Source organism: Ooceraea biroi, chromosome 14 (genome assembly GCF_003672135.1).
Source record: "Ooceraea biroi isolate clonal line C1 chromosome 14, Obir_v5.4, whole genome shotgun sequence".
Lineage (NCBI taxonomy): Eukaryota > Metazoa > Arthropoda > Insecta > Hymenoptera > Formicidae > Ooceraea > Ooceraea biroi.
Genome location: NC_039519.1, coordinates 2,309,343 through 2,323,202, shown reverse-complemented (window position 1 = coordinate 2,323,202; position 13,860 = coordinate 2,309,343). Strand labels below are relative to the sequence as shown.

General features: G+C 40.4%; 1 protein-coding gene and 1 long non-coding RNA gene across 2 annotated transcripts in view; one reads left to right on the top strand and one right to left on the bottom strand.

Annotated features, from left to right (window-relative positions):
- Positions 1–3,946: 3,946 nt before the first annotated feature.
- Positions 3,947–9,505, bottom strand: LOC105286622. Its single transcript, XR_895278.3, has 2 exons — positions 8,960–9,505; positions 3,947–8,672 (listed from the first exon to the last, which is right to left on the bottom strand). It is a non-coding gene; the product is annotated as an uncharacterized LOC105286622 (long non-coding RNA).
- Positions 9,506–11,332: 1,827 nt separating this feature from the next.
- LOC109610640 (phosphatidylglycerophosphatase and protein-tyrosine phosphatase 1) overlaps positions 11,333–13,860 on the top strand; it is a 41,200-nt gene continuing 38,672 nt past the window's right edge. The window contains exon 1 of the mRNA XM_011351673.2: positions 11,333–11,424. The gene's annotated coding sequence lies outside the window, so the exon portion shown is untranslated. The remainder of the gene's footprint in view (positions 11,425–13,860) is intronic.

The following is a 13,860-nucleotide window of genomic DNA, read 5'->3' as shown; positions in this document are numbered from 1 at the left end:
ACGAAAAATGATATAAATAACATTTATTTAATATGATTTCTTAAATAAACATTTAAACACACACAATAAGATCAAGATAAAGTAAAATTTATTTTAGAATGAACTGTGTGCATATTGTGTGTCTGTGTGCCTGTGTGTGTGTATTGAAACGTTCCGCTGTCCGAGGGTTAAATACCTAGTGCATTACTTTGTTGCGAGTTATTGCTTTTACCTGTTACTCGGTCTCGACCTGCTACAGTCTCTCGGAGACTGTATTCGTAATTTTCTTATATTTGCTACTAGAAGCAACCTAGCAAGTATCGCAATTGAAGCAAGCAAGTTTCGATCGGGCTTGTAATTTCTATATCAAGTTTATTAACGTAGAGATAACATCCATGAAGCGAAAATGTCATGCGTAACAACCTGTTAATTTATGCGTAATTATAAACTGTCATCGGGGTAGCAACCGGCTCCTTTTCCACTTTAAGAGCATCGAGGACAAATCGCGTATCAGTTCGGAATACAAACGACGAATTTATGATAAAGACCCGCACTAAAAAAAGAACATGCATTGGAGAGACCGAACCTTTGGATGTGCAATTTCTATATTGCCATATTGATTCAACAATCAATAAACTCCTCAAAGCTGACAAGATTTTAATTTACGATTAAAAATTGCACGACGCGCAAATAAATTTTGATGCTTTTACCAATTCTCTTGTCCATCTGCTGCGTCCGACGTACCTCTCAGTATCGGATGACGAGTGCCACACCAAACGTCGAAAAACCAATGTTTAACTGTGATTTCCGAGTGAGAAAGTTGAGAGAGGAGGAAAGAATGCGATGCGATGCGCTTCCACAAAAGAGATTATATATAAGTGCGAATGTGTGCGTGACTAGAATTTGTTACGAACGCGCAATTACGGGGATTTAATTCGAGCGAAAATAATCCTAATCAGACAAATGTTTTTTTACCGTGTATTTATATTTGTTTAATCGCTGGGCAACATTTGCTTTATACTTAAACAGCAATTATCGCTAATGGACCGACAGAAAATTACTTTGACAACACTAGCGTTATCATACTTTTAGAAAGACCAACAGATTAAAACACATTCTTTCACCTCGCGCAAGCAAATTATTTATATCGTCATTATTACGGTGAATCTTTACGTAAATCTTTTCAAAATGAATTTGAATAATAGTCTCAATACATAAGTATTTTCATTTCTTAGTCACGAATGAAAATGCACGCAGTATGCAGCTACTTCATTTTCGATTCAAGTGGCCTCCGTTTTTGCGAATATGGGAAATAATTGTGACATAATGTAATCGCTATATACATATTATGTACTATTTATAGATTATATCCATGTCCTATTTCCCTTGTAATTACTGTACATTTGTTTATAGGCGTACTCTTTAACAAATCCTTGACAAAGTGGCGAATAATTCGCGCGCACGGATATACATACATATATAAATATATATAAATATAAATATATATCTGCGTCTATTTTTGCGTAACCAAAGTTTTAGTAATTATTGATATTATGTAACGCATCGAACTTTACGTATGTACATGACATTATACAGCGAAGAGCATTTACGAATGACGTTTATTACGAGATATCGTAATTTGTAAATAGCTTTATTATAATGCGACGTTCTAGTTACGAAAGACGTTGAGATTGGCGAGGAACTTGCTCACGACTTTGACTCTTACGTTGATCTTGTGTATTTCTGGTTTTTATATATGGTTAAAGTTCTGCATTTACTTGGCACGCGTCTGTGTGTCGTTATCTATGTCAACACGTTAACCTATCATTGTTATTCTATGTTACTTGAGAGTTTGATTTTTCTCGGAACCGAAATACAGCAAATTGTTTCTTACAAAATGAATTTTCGTATTTATTAATAATACCACCACTGCGCCCCAAAATATTCCAACTTAGTTTAGATATCCCCGTGAAATATGAATTACAATACAATACAGACAACCTTACCAAACTTAACTTTCTTTTCCTTTGATATGCCTTAATACAATATTTATCCAATATTTTTGCAGATGCAACATTTATTTAAACAGCTCAATATATCAAATATAAATATGTAAAGTATCGATGAAAATTTTCATATCGAATGATTAAATCGGAAATCGGAATTGTATATTATTCGAAATTATTCGAGAGAACGTTTGTATGCAAAGTATGTAAGCTGCAAAATCTTTCTGTGACAGTATTTTATCATGCGCGAAGCGTTAAATGGCTACGTGTAAATTCGCCTAATGTTTAACCGACTGTGTAAATTAATGATGCTCGGTCAAACGCTCCGGTGAGAATTATAAATTATGGTCGTCACCGCTTCTGTCGTATTACGGCGAATCAATATTAATACCCTCGTGTTCCCAGTGTACGACTTTAATCATTGTTGTTGTTACGTTGCAATAAATCATTTTCCATGTATTGAAAACAATCGCATACAATCGTTATACAATAGAACCTCGACCTATGATTAGATTAACGATTTACACACCATTTATACGAGTTGCTAATCGCAACACGTCATTGTTATTTTATTTTTCGGATTTAAATGTGAATCTAAATATCCGTTCTCTTTGAGAAAACACCACGCGATAACTGCAATATGTTAAGGACTCTGATTGCGTCGCGCATTATTACGGCTTCCTCGCTGCCGAGCACCGAAGACACCGATAGTATGCGACGTACTATGTGTGCAGGGTGGTTCACACCAAGCGTGATGAAGAAGGCAAAACCGACCATCATTTTACGTTAAGCTATGAATGAACGAACGAATGGATCGGGACGCACTTCTTTCGCAAAGAGGGCGTCGGTACTGGGACAGAGCGTCAGGATAAAAAGCGGAAGCAGATGCGTGACAAGTCGGGGCGGCATTGAACGGCGCCTGTTCATGGGGTGATCTCGCTTGCCCCTTGAGTGATTTATGGGCAGACGCTACGACTCCATCTACTTGACCTATTCACCTCGTTAGAAAGGATAATGTATTCATGAGTAGCCAACCTCGCGCGGTCGCGCGCGTGTGACCGTCTATCCAAATGCATACTGCGAAATCGAATGTAAGAAAACAGCCTTTCGACAAAAGATCTTTGCCTCGAGTCACGATTGTGTTTCCGTCCGCTGGGTGCCACTATGTAGTTCTTCTTCTCAAGAATATGGAACCGATATCGATACGACTTTTTACTATCTCCCCGTTTCTTTATTCCGCCGTATGGAAAAGATTTTCGTTGCTTACGCACTACGCAATCGACATAATCGAAGGCCCATCAGAGGCGTATTTTTCTTCGCGTATTAATTCTCACGATGTCATGCATGCATAATGTTTATCATTTCCTGTCGAATAGTTGTAGCTACCATGACGCGTTGTTCTCGACCGTGACAAGAAAGTTGCACGTCAAGTGTCTGGTCAAGGGTCCTCTTCCGGCAATGTTTCGCATCGGGAAGACATCAACGGCGGTAAAAGAAAGCAGTGGCACTTGCTGAAGAGTACTTGAAACGATTAGTTGGCGCCAGTGAATTCAATGATTTCTGTTTGTTGATCAAGAAACCGGTTTCATCATGTCCCATACACTATCTTTCATACATTTCTGTATAAATGTACTCATTGTTTTTATTATATACTAGCATCCCCCGTCACGGCTTCGCCCGCGATATTTATGTGTAGAATTAAATAAAAACACATTTTACCCCTTCTCACTCGTTAGGGGTGGAATTTCGGAAAACCCTCCCTTATTGTTAGTGAGCACCTACGTGATAGTAGGAATATACCCTTAAAATTTCAAGTCGATAGGTGCAGTGGTTCGGGCTGCACGTTGATGAGTCAGTGAGTGAGTGAGTGAGTGGTATTTGGCTTATATATATATAGATTATGTAGTTGCGACTATTATATTCAATAGAAATCTATCATTATTTTATAATATATTTTTATGTTGTTAATGTGCGTACGTGGGGGGGAGGGGAATAAACTAAATGCTGAACAAAGGTGTGGACGAATTTTCGGGAGAAACGTTAATGAGTTACATTTCTGAATTCTTAAAAAGCGAAAACATTTGATCGACCAACGTGTACTGCACCAAATTCCTTAATTTACGTATGCAGAGTTCGCTATCTTGAACATATTATTTATTCACATTCTATAGTGTTCATAATAAACAATAGAATTAATTAAGTTTTTCTTTTGGAAAACTAAGATTCCATATTACGAAAAGCTCTCGTAAAGATGAAAAGAAAATCGAAACAAGATTGACAAGAAACAAGCAGAAACGATTAACTTGATCACATGTATATACACGTGCGCTTACACACCGTTTTACGAATCGAAGTTCGAAATTGGGGCGACTCGTAGAAAGGGAGTCGCAAAAGGGAAAAGGACCTCGAGTAATCCGGTGCCTCTATAAGGACCAAGAGGGGGTTAGACCGATACTACGACACTGCTGCATAAACGAATTAGGTTACAGCGTAACACGGTTAGGCTGATTGGTCGCGCGCGATTAGGAAGCAATTACCTCCACCAAACGAGATTAGTGGCCGCAGGCTTCGTCATTTCGCACCACTCCCTCGTTCCGGACTTCTTCCGAAAACCATTCCACAAAATCGATCCGATCTCGCAAACAAAACTATACGTATCCACAATATTGCAACGATTTCGAATCTCAAAATGTGTCAGGATATATAATTCATACAGCGTTTGGACAACAAACTTGAATAATAAACGTAACAAACTTTATCATACATTGAATAATAAAGTTTACTTTTCGCGAGTTCTTCTTTACGTTCGTGTGCATCAGATTTATCACAATCGATATTCGGAAAATAATTCGATTAATACATGTAAAATATGTAAAATACAAATTTCGATAGATCGGACGGCAGCACGTGATGTACGAAGCGGCCGGACTACATAGAAAATTGTATTATCACAGAATTGGAACAAGTGAATATCGGCAACGGAATAATTAAAATCAGAGGAAAGCACGGTTCCACGGTACACACGAGAATGCGAATCCGAGGCAAAAAGTTAGATCGAGTCATGGGGATTATCGCAGGAAAACTCCATCCGAGTGCGATTGGACGTGGGACAGAACAAGCCCAGCCAACTCCGTGCCATGCGACGACGACTACCTACGGTACCTACCTACCTACCTATGTTAAGGGCAAGACAAACGACGCGTCAGCGCAGCCCAAGTAGAAGAGATTAGTCTCAGAATGATGAACGGCCGACGAAAAACCGCGCGATGTGCTCCAACGGTATATTACAAGGCCGTAAAGCTAGGGGAAGGGAAGAGGGGAAGTAACGGCACGGCCACGGCACGAGGGATATCTCGACGGGAAGAAACGAGCAACGACGTCGGGGTGGTTTCTCGCAATTAGTCAAGTTTTCCCGTGCACGAGCGACCGTGTCCGGCCGCCGCGCCACGAGCTTATTTATGGCCTCCGGAATACGTGTAAACACGAAAGTGGACGCAACGGACGGCCCTGACTGCGTTGGCCATCGTATAAGGAGAGAGGGAGGGAGGGGGAGCGCACTTTGAAGATTGGGAAATCTTTAGCCTAATCTTCAGCCGTTATCGAGGGAAATCCTTGAGAGACGTGAAACGAGCCATTATTTTAACACGCGGCACGGAAGTACGCTTGGAAGACGCCGCGCGCCACGAGATTCATGATTTTACGAGCACGACGCCATTCGAGAACAGTTCGATGGTGGTAGAACGTTAAAAATATCCTGCTCGATGCTCGCGATAGTATCGCTGAGGCAATACATCTTCGAGCGCGTGTACTTGATTTTTCTAGATTCATCGCGCGCTGCCGGGTAATTGTCTACCTAATCCCGATGACGCAGCATGCGTTCGCAAAGTTTAAGCCTCCAATACGCTACCAACACGCCACGATGCACGTGTGCGTGTGCATGCCGAATCTCTCCAAGTCTCGACCCCGATGGTTTCTCTCTTCCTTTCACTCGCCGGTAATCGATTATTACGCCGGATATTTCCTTCGTGTCGAGTTGACGGAGTTGACGGAGCCGTCGTGCGACCGCCATTGTGGCTCGTGGCCCCGGGGCGAGATAAATTGTGTTGTACAAATACCCATAACGACCGCGGAAAGCTTTCGGGACTTGACTCGGCTCGATTCCGAGGGTGAGAATTGGCCCGCTGCAACGGCGGTCAGCGAAGAGTAAAACCGATAGCATGCAGGATCGCTCCGGGAATCCAACTGTCCTTTGATTCCTTTGTTCGCCGCGCGCCCCGCGTTATTTCTACTCACTTCGAAATCGTCACCCCGCCACTCTCCCACCCTTGCTTTTTTTCTACCCGAATGATCTTTTAACAACCCGAACAACGTTCAAGCAACTCTACCGATTTACTATCGGAATTAATCACATACTGCATCATACTGCATCATACTGCATCATACTGCATCATACTGCGCAGAACAGCCATGTTAAAAACTATGTTACATACACATGTATTGATTACATATCGATATCGTATATTAATAGTATATTATTGCAAACTTGTTTACGATTATACGTAAAACGTACAAGGCACGTGTGCTGGCTTGCTTGCAGCTTCAGCACTACTTACGCTTTGATAACGTAATTTCCGTGTTACTTGTTTATTTATCGAAACATTATTAACATTGATAATAAATAAATTTGTAAAACATGTTATATGTACGTTATATGTGTAATATCATCACGAGGAAAGATGCGAAGCGTACGTACGTATGTGTACGCGACTTTAATATAAAACGGCGCTGCATTATCCTTTCCTTGACTCAGCGCTTTGCCCCGTTCAACCTTGTATTCACACGTATGCTTCCTCATTAATCTTTTTCTGACATGGTTAATACTGAACGACTTGTCCATCCGACAACCGTCGTTACTTGTTGGAGATCGTAAAAACAAAAATGACGCCTCAATTTTCACGATTTCTTTGTTTCAGATATTTGTCAAAAACAAATATACATAAATTTTCAAATAAACTGCAATTAACAAATTAACGAACCTGAATAGAGAAAAAGAGAGGGAGAGAATAAATCAAAGAAACGTAATTATTATGAATTATTATAAATTTTAGTCTATGCATAAATTTAAAAGTCACTCTAGGATTCCCCTACCTACATTTAGCTAAAAAAGGAAGAAAAAAGAAGAAAATTTATACCTAGATGTTTTTTCCAAGTTGCTCTTTACAATTTGTATTATGTTAATTATAATCGCTATTTCTAAAAAAGAATGGTCGCTTGAGAGAGAGAGATATATATATATCACTGAGAGATACTAAATCATACACCTTGCGACATCTGGAAGTGAAAGGTAAAAACAACTCCACTGATAAATCAGTCGATCGTGATTGATATTTCTCACAGGTACAGGTGTCGTAATTACATATATCTAGTTAACGTTATTGAGTTTTATAGAAAAATAAAATATAGAATAATCATAATAATAATTTGTTACTAATAAATCAGTGAAAATTAATATCTCGATAAAATGTCGATCAACCTAACGTTGTAAAAATAAGTAACCAATACTTAGTTTCGATATATATTTAAATAAATAAGAAAATATTCACAAATTATACGATTAAAATGCAAATATTATTGCGGAAAGATTACTAAAGATTAGGCATTAGTACATCAATATTACGAGAGAATGAAATCGTTCAAGAAAATCCAAGTACTCGGATATGACCGCGTAAACGAAAAATGATCATAGGAAGACAAATGATTGATCATAGCAGGCTTATAATTCTATAATCTGTAATCTCTGATCGTATAATGAGAATCATTATCATAATGCTTGTCTTCGAGTCGAGCGATCACACTGCCCTGAAATCTGTGATCATTTCCGACAATCCCCAGAGTACCCCGGCGCTGCATGATTGCACGTTTATGTGATTCCTGTTATTTTCAATCATTACTCTCTCACCGGTTTCTCTGCGTGCCGCGCGCCCCGATCCCCATCAACAGGTAATTGTTATAATGAACAGCGAAATAATGGGCTTAATCCGTGTTGGTCTTGTGCTTTGTTTCTCGAAAGGCACGGCCGATATAGTACAATAGGCCCGACGAAATTATTCACTAAACCCTACTCGAGAAATCGAAGATACTCCTCTCACCACTCTCACCTCTGCAGAGGTTGAGAGATCCCTCTTCCATCTCTTTACCGAAATGCGCCATTATCGAGAACTGCATGGAGAAAAAGTTATGGTTGTCGCAACAAAAAAGTGCTGTTAATTTTCGCCCATCAATACAAAAGAGTTATGGGAACCATAATACTCTGGAAGGACTTATTGAGTTGTCTCAACCTTGGTGAAGGTAGCTGCTTTATGGATGTCACAACCGAAGTTACATACATGTTATCCTATGAAGGGGTTATAGGACCTTTGCGCGCGGAAAAACGGGCCTTCATTAAAACGCTTATTTTTCGGTGAGGCTTAAAGATATACCAATAAACTTTTTAAGGATATAATCTGTGAAGTTTGCGTGAAAAAATGACACCAAGAAAGTTGCAAAAAAGTAATTTATTTCAGTTATAAATGATTAAAAAATGGGTTCATTTTTTTATTTTGCCACGATTCCGAGAGAACCAAGCGAGATAGAAACCTGACCGCAACGGCATTTTCTTTGAAAATCTTGCCTCTATCGATTGAACTTCTGAAAGAAACGAAAAATTTTGTTTTGTAAAAATAGCAACAAAAAACCATATTTGGCTACAAATTTTGATGGTTTTATTAATTTTTCAGTTATCAAATAATTTTTGTTTTTGTTTTCGTGAAGTTCAGTTCGTAGAGCTTTCCAAGACGCACATTAAAAAAAAACGTATTGATATCTCTTTTCGTTTTTCAGATATCGTGGCAAAACTAAACAAAAATGTCGTTTTGAGAAAAACGCGTTCAAAGATTGACAATACTTTTTCATTGTGAAGGAATGAACTTACTAACCTCAGAATTGGCTAGGATTGTAATATGAAGTCTCAGGAAGAGAATTCTCCAAAGAGGTATCCCTTGTTGTTTTTTTATTAAATTCGAGAATGTTCTGCCTCCGGTCGCCTGCCTCACGCCGTGCCTTGTTCATTTCCGTACACATGTCTACGGCCCTTTCGCCCGAATTAACTTCTAATTTATTTAACACGTTCAAATATCTTATATATCCATCATTATATAATGCTGAACTTAAATATACGGCAATTTAAACTAACCTTCCTTTGCTCTTTATTTATGTTTTTTAACGGTTAACGTCCGCCTTGTGTATCGGCTAGGATCGGCTAAATTCGGTTTGAAAACACATTGGGAAGGGTCTTCTTTTCGTAACAAAGAATCTGCAGTCAATAGGACCCAGGAAAACGACTGCGATTATTTTTTGAATAATATTATAGAAAAGTCACGAAATTCGTCTCTGTCTCTACATACATTGTTTAATATTACTCACGTTAAAAATAACATTTCGAACTCCAACTTGTGGCAAAACATTCTTAAAAAATTACTTTATAAGAAAATGTAAAAAAAACGATTTTTTTGATCACACAGTCAGCGAAATATGCCAGCAGATTGCAAACATTTCGCTGACTGGGATATAACCTATAACCTAAAATAGTTTTATTTTTAGGAATGAAGTTCTCAAATCCTATGCTTTGAAGATAAAGCTCGTAAGCTTCCATAGTTATCCACTATACGTACAAGAAGGATAATAGTATAACACAATATAACACACACTTTCGATGAAAATTCTTTGCGAGTTGATGGTAAACTGCAATGGAACTCGGGCCTCGCGCCGTGCACCTGTCTCTTATAGATATCTCAATCTTTTCTTTTGTAGACCACAGAGATAGCAATAACCCTTCGGTTGAAGCAACTATACTATGAGTATTCTAACTGAATTTTATTTATCCTAAGAACTACGATTGTGAGATTCGTATAAATGAGCATATCTTAACAGTTATATTTAATGTAATATACATTTCTTTTCTAATCATAGAGAATGTTGTAACAACCATAACCATTTTTTCCGTGTGCGAATCTCATTGTTCGTAACAATTTCCAACGCAAGATTCAGAACAAATTTTCAACGTGCGTTCTGTTTTATTGCCGATTTAATGGGAAGAATGTAACGAATGATGAATAAAATCTCAAGTTGATTTTGATCATCCACCAGTCGACTCACCAGCACTGTTATCGTCCCTATCTCGTCCGCTTCATCGTTTGGCACTCACTCATTCACTGATTCACTCGCGGATGCAACACGCGTTAACACAATCGGATGATCGCCCGGATGACTTTTATACGACGCTCTCTGCATTTCGCGACATGATAGGACGAATAAATCACATAGCGTGAAATACATAGCGATCGTTCCTCGCGTTGCGCGGCATTCTCGACGATGTTACGCTTCCAACGCGATTGCGATTCTCGAACGGAAAATTCGACATATGCGACGACAACTTCACGCCATAGACGCGTGAGTATTCCCGACAGGCTGTAGGAACTGTAGTACCACACTGCACTGCACTGCACTGCGTTGCACTCGTCGCGACCCGCCATTGAACGATTCGCATAAACAAATCACGAGAAACGTGATAATCGTTTATTATTTTTCAAAGAGTCTGTGCTTTCTACGTATACTGGATTACATTGGAGTAAATGAAATTGATTTATCATCGATACGTGATCGAGATTAGAGAGTAAACAAATTCGAAATTAAATTCGATACTTTTGAGGCAAATTTTCAAACGCGGTTATATACACACATACACGTGCACGCGCATTCCTGAATACTTGTGATGCTCTTGGAACAGGTAAATTAATGCGAAACGCGAGAAACAATCGTCTCTTCGCGCGGCACACGTCCGTGAAGCGAACTACGACTTACGGAGAAAAATGTGCCCATTCACGTAAGATTGTGTGAGAGAAAAATTTCGTTAGATACTTTATGGCAACGGTGCGATCAAACTCGACTCATCGAATCAGAGCCAAGTGACTTGTGACTTGTATCCAATGAAAAACAGTATACAGATTCAGTTGTCGATCTTGCTCGTTAAGTAGCTTGTAGTGCTGTGCTGTATCTATTTATCCACCTGTTATCCTCTGTTTGTAATAAAATCTCAAATAGTCTTACAGTTGGCACCACTCGCGTGCCGTAAAGTTGGCGAGTGACGCCGCTACTGGTGTCTATGGTGTCGCCGCATATTCGAAATTTCCCGTGCGAGAATCGCAACTGTAACGGCGATCGACGGTCACTGCGTGCTCCGTCGTGATTTATTCATCCTATCGTATCGCGAGCGCCATTAAGTACATAAAGATTGTGGTATCGCGTTAATTCGACGCAAGTGTGAGCGAGCATCTCGTCCGAAATGACCAGGAGTGACCAGGAGTGACGGAGCGGGCGGCCAACACGACGCGTAATTGGACCGGTGAGTGAATATGTTCTACGAATCATCTAGCTATTATTATAGTCTGTGATAAACTTGGAGGAAAGAAGCGAAAGCGAATGGGAAAACAGAGATGAGTTGTGTAAGCTAAACTCGCGCGAGCGATAAAAGCCACTCTAAATAAAGCGAGCGCGCGTACGTGCCCGATATATATGTATATAGAATTTGGAAGAAGCGTCGCGACGACGAACATATTCTATCAGTCTGATAGCTCTCAGCGGGATATCCGCTGGTGAAGGGGAGGTTAGAGCGGGCGGTTTGATATCTAATATCGACCGTGTATACCTTTATGTCGTCGGTATCGGTATATATCGCCCGGGTAATCTTCGCCTCCCTTCCTGGAACGTCTAAAGGCTAAACTTTTCGCACGCAAGTAGAAAATCGCGTCGCGCGATAAATAAGAATAAGCGGAAGAACGGATCCGCAGAGAGTATGACGTCTTTAACAACTAAAAAGATTGTAAACGAAAGGAAATATAAGGATCTCGGTCCTAGAGGAACGCGGGACGCGCGAGTGATGGTCGCAGCGCAGTTTCGGGACTACCTGAAGAAAGCCAATGGGCTATTTAACATTCCGCCTGATTTCCCGGCGTTTCGCCCTCTCCCCACTGTTGTCGTCGTCGTTCGCGCTCGATGCGAAAATTGCCTCGCCAAGAATTATTGACTATAAATTACTCGTCTCGCTACCCTAGCCTGCGCTCTCCACCGTTACTCATGCAAATGACGACGGGGGCCCGCGGGCTCCGCCACGCAGCACTCGCCACTTACTCACCGTTACACGGAGATCTCTCGCGAAACGAGCGGCGAACGAGAAAGGAAAAGAGGCGGGTGGTATTCGATATCGGGGCGAAGCGCCAATTGCCACGAATTTACATTTTATTGCGCCCACCCGAGACAGACTGCCGGCTCCGCTTGACTCGGATCTTTATTCGTTTCCTATTTACCACGTCGCCGGCATCTCGTCCGACACAGACGCGCATTGTCATTCGAGTCGCGCGAGAACGGCTCTCGATCTTCACCGCATCGATCAACATAACGAACGAGTAGAGCGATCGTCCGTGAGTGGGCGAAACGAGATCTCCTTCTTCCGACTGCTTTTCCGGCTTCCGACGTTCTCCCAAGAGTGACATTCGTATTTTCGTGCTAGAAATGATTGTTCGCGATGATCGAATAATGGAAACGTCGTTCCTTCGTGAACGCTCACAAAAAAAAGAAAAAAAAATGGGCGGCGGATAAATAGCCGGGATAAATAAATTTCGATCCATTGTTCCCTTTTTATGGCGAGGCAAGGAGACGCACGTCGCGTCGCGTCGCGGCGGCTATGCGGTGTACCGAAGCTAAATTGAATTTTTTTCAATTCATTCCACTTCGCGCGCGCGGTCGAGACGCTGGCGTAGTCAATGGGTATCTGTGCGCGACAGCCTCACCTATTCGCAGTAAATTCTCATTATTTTTAAATTGGAAATGAGAAGTGTGCGCGTGAGTGCGGCTGAGAGCACCTCCGTCGACGCACCACGTCGCGACGCGTCGCGCCGATGCATTATTCCGCGCCGATGCCTGTGCCTGTGCGAAGGAAGAGACGCAGAAATTAATTTAATTACGAGCCGGGTGTCGATAGCAGTCACCGTTTCTTCCGGTTAAACAGCGAGCAAAAAGGGGCCCAACTTTTTGAGAGCTCCGACCTATGTGCAATTTTTTCCAACGATATTTTTCGGAGAAGACAATCACACACACATCTAGCGCAATCTTTTCATTTTCCACCTTGGACATTCCGATCATCAAGTTGTGCAGAAAAGTTTTCTTAAAAATGGAAAGTCGATCGAGATATTATCTATTAAAATGAAACACTTGTATGTAACAAATAGCACACTTTCTAGCATAAAAAGCAGGATAAAACATTCTTATTCGATGAAAGTCAAATATACGAAACGGTCAATTACGTTATACAGGTTTAAATCGATATATAAGCAATAGTAGAGCGAAAAGATACGTCAGCGACGTGTCTCCTTACTTTGAGTAAAACTCATTTATTAAATTGGAGCCAAGATACAGTCTGTAGCCGAGGCAGTACTTTTACAATTATAAGATGATACATCTATGCCATGTCTGTTAAAAATAAACATTCTATTCGACCTATTAATGTTAGATTCGAGATCCTTTTAACAGTAATATACTATATAAATCGAGAATATTTATTTCTGTCGCACCTAAACATTTCTTTTGTTCGTAACATTGAATTTGATAACGCAACAATTGTTTACACGAATCATATTAATAAAATATAATATCGAATTCTCTCTCCTTAAGAGAGGTACATGATAGAGTCCTTTGAAAGGAACATGGTACATGTTTTCTACAGTTTATTCAAGAAAATGAAAAGATTTTTGTCATCTATCCATCCACTTTTGCCGTTCTTCAC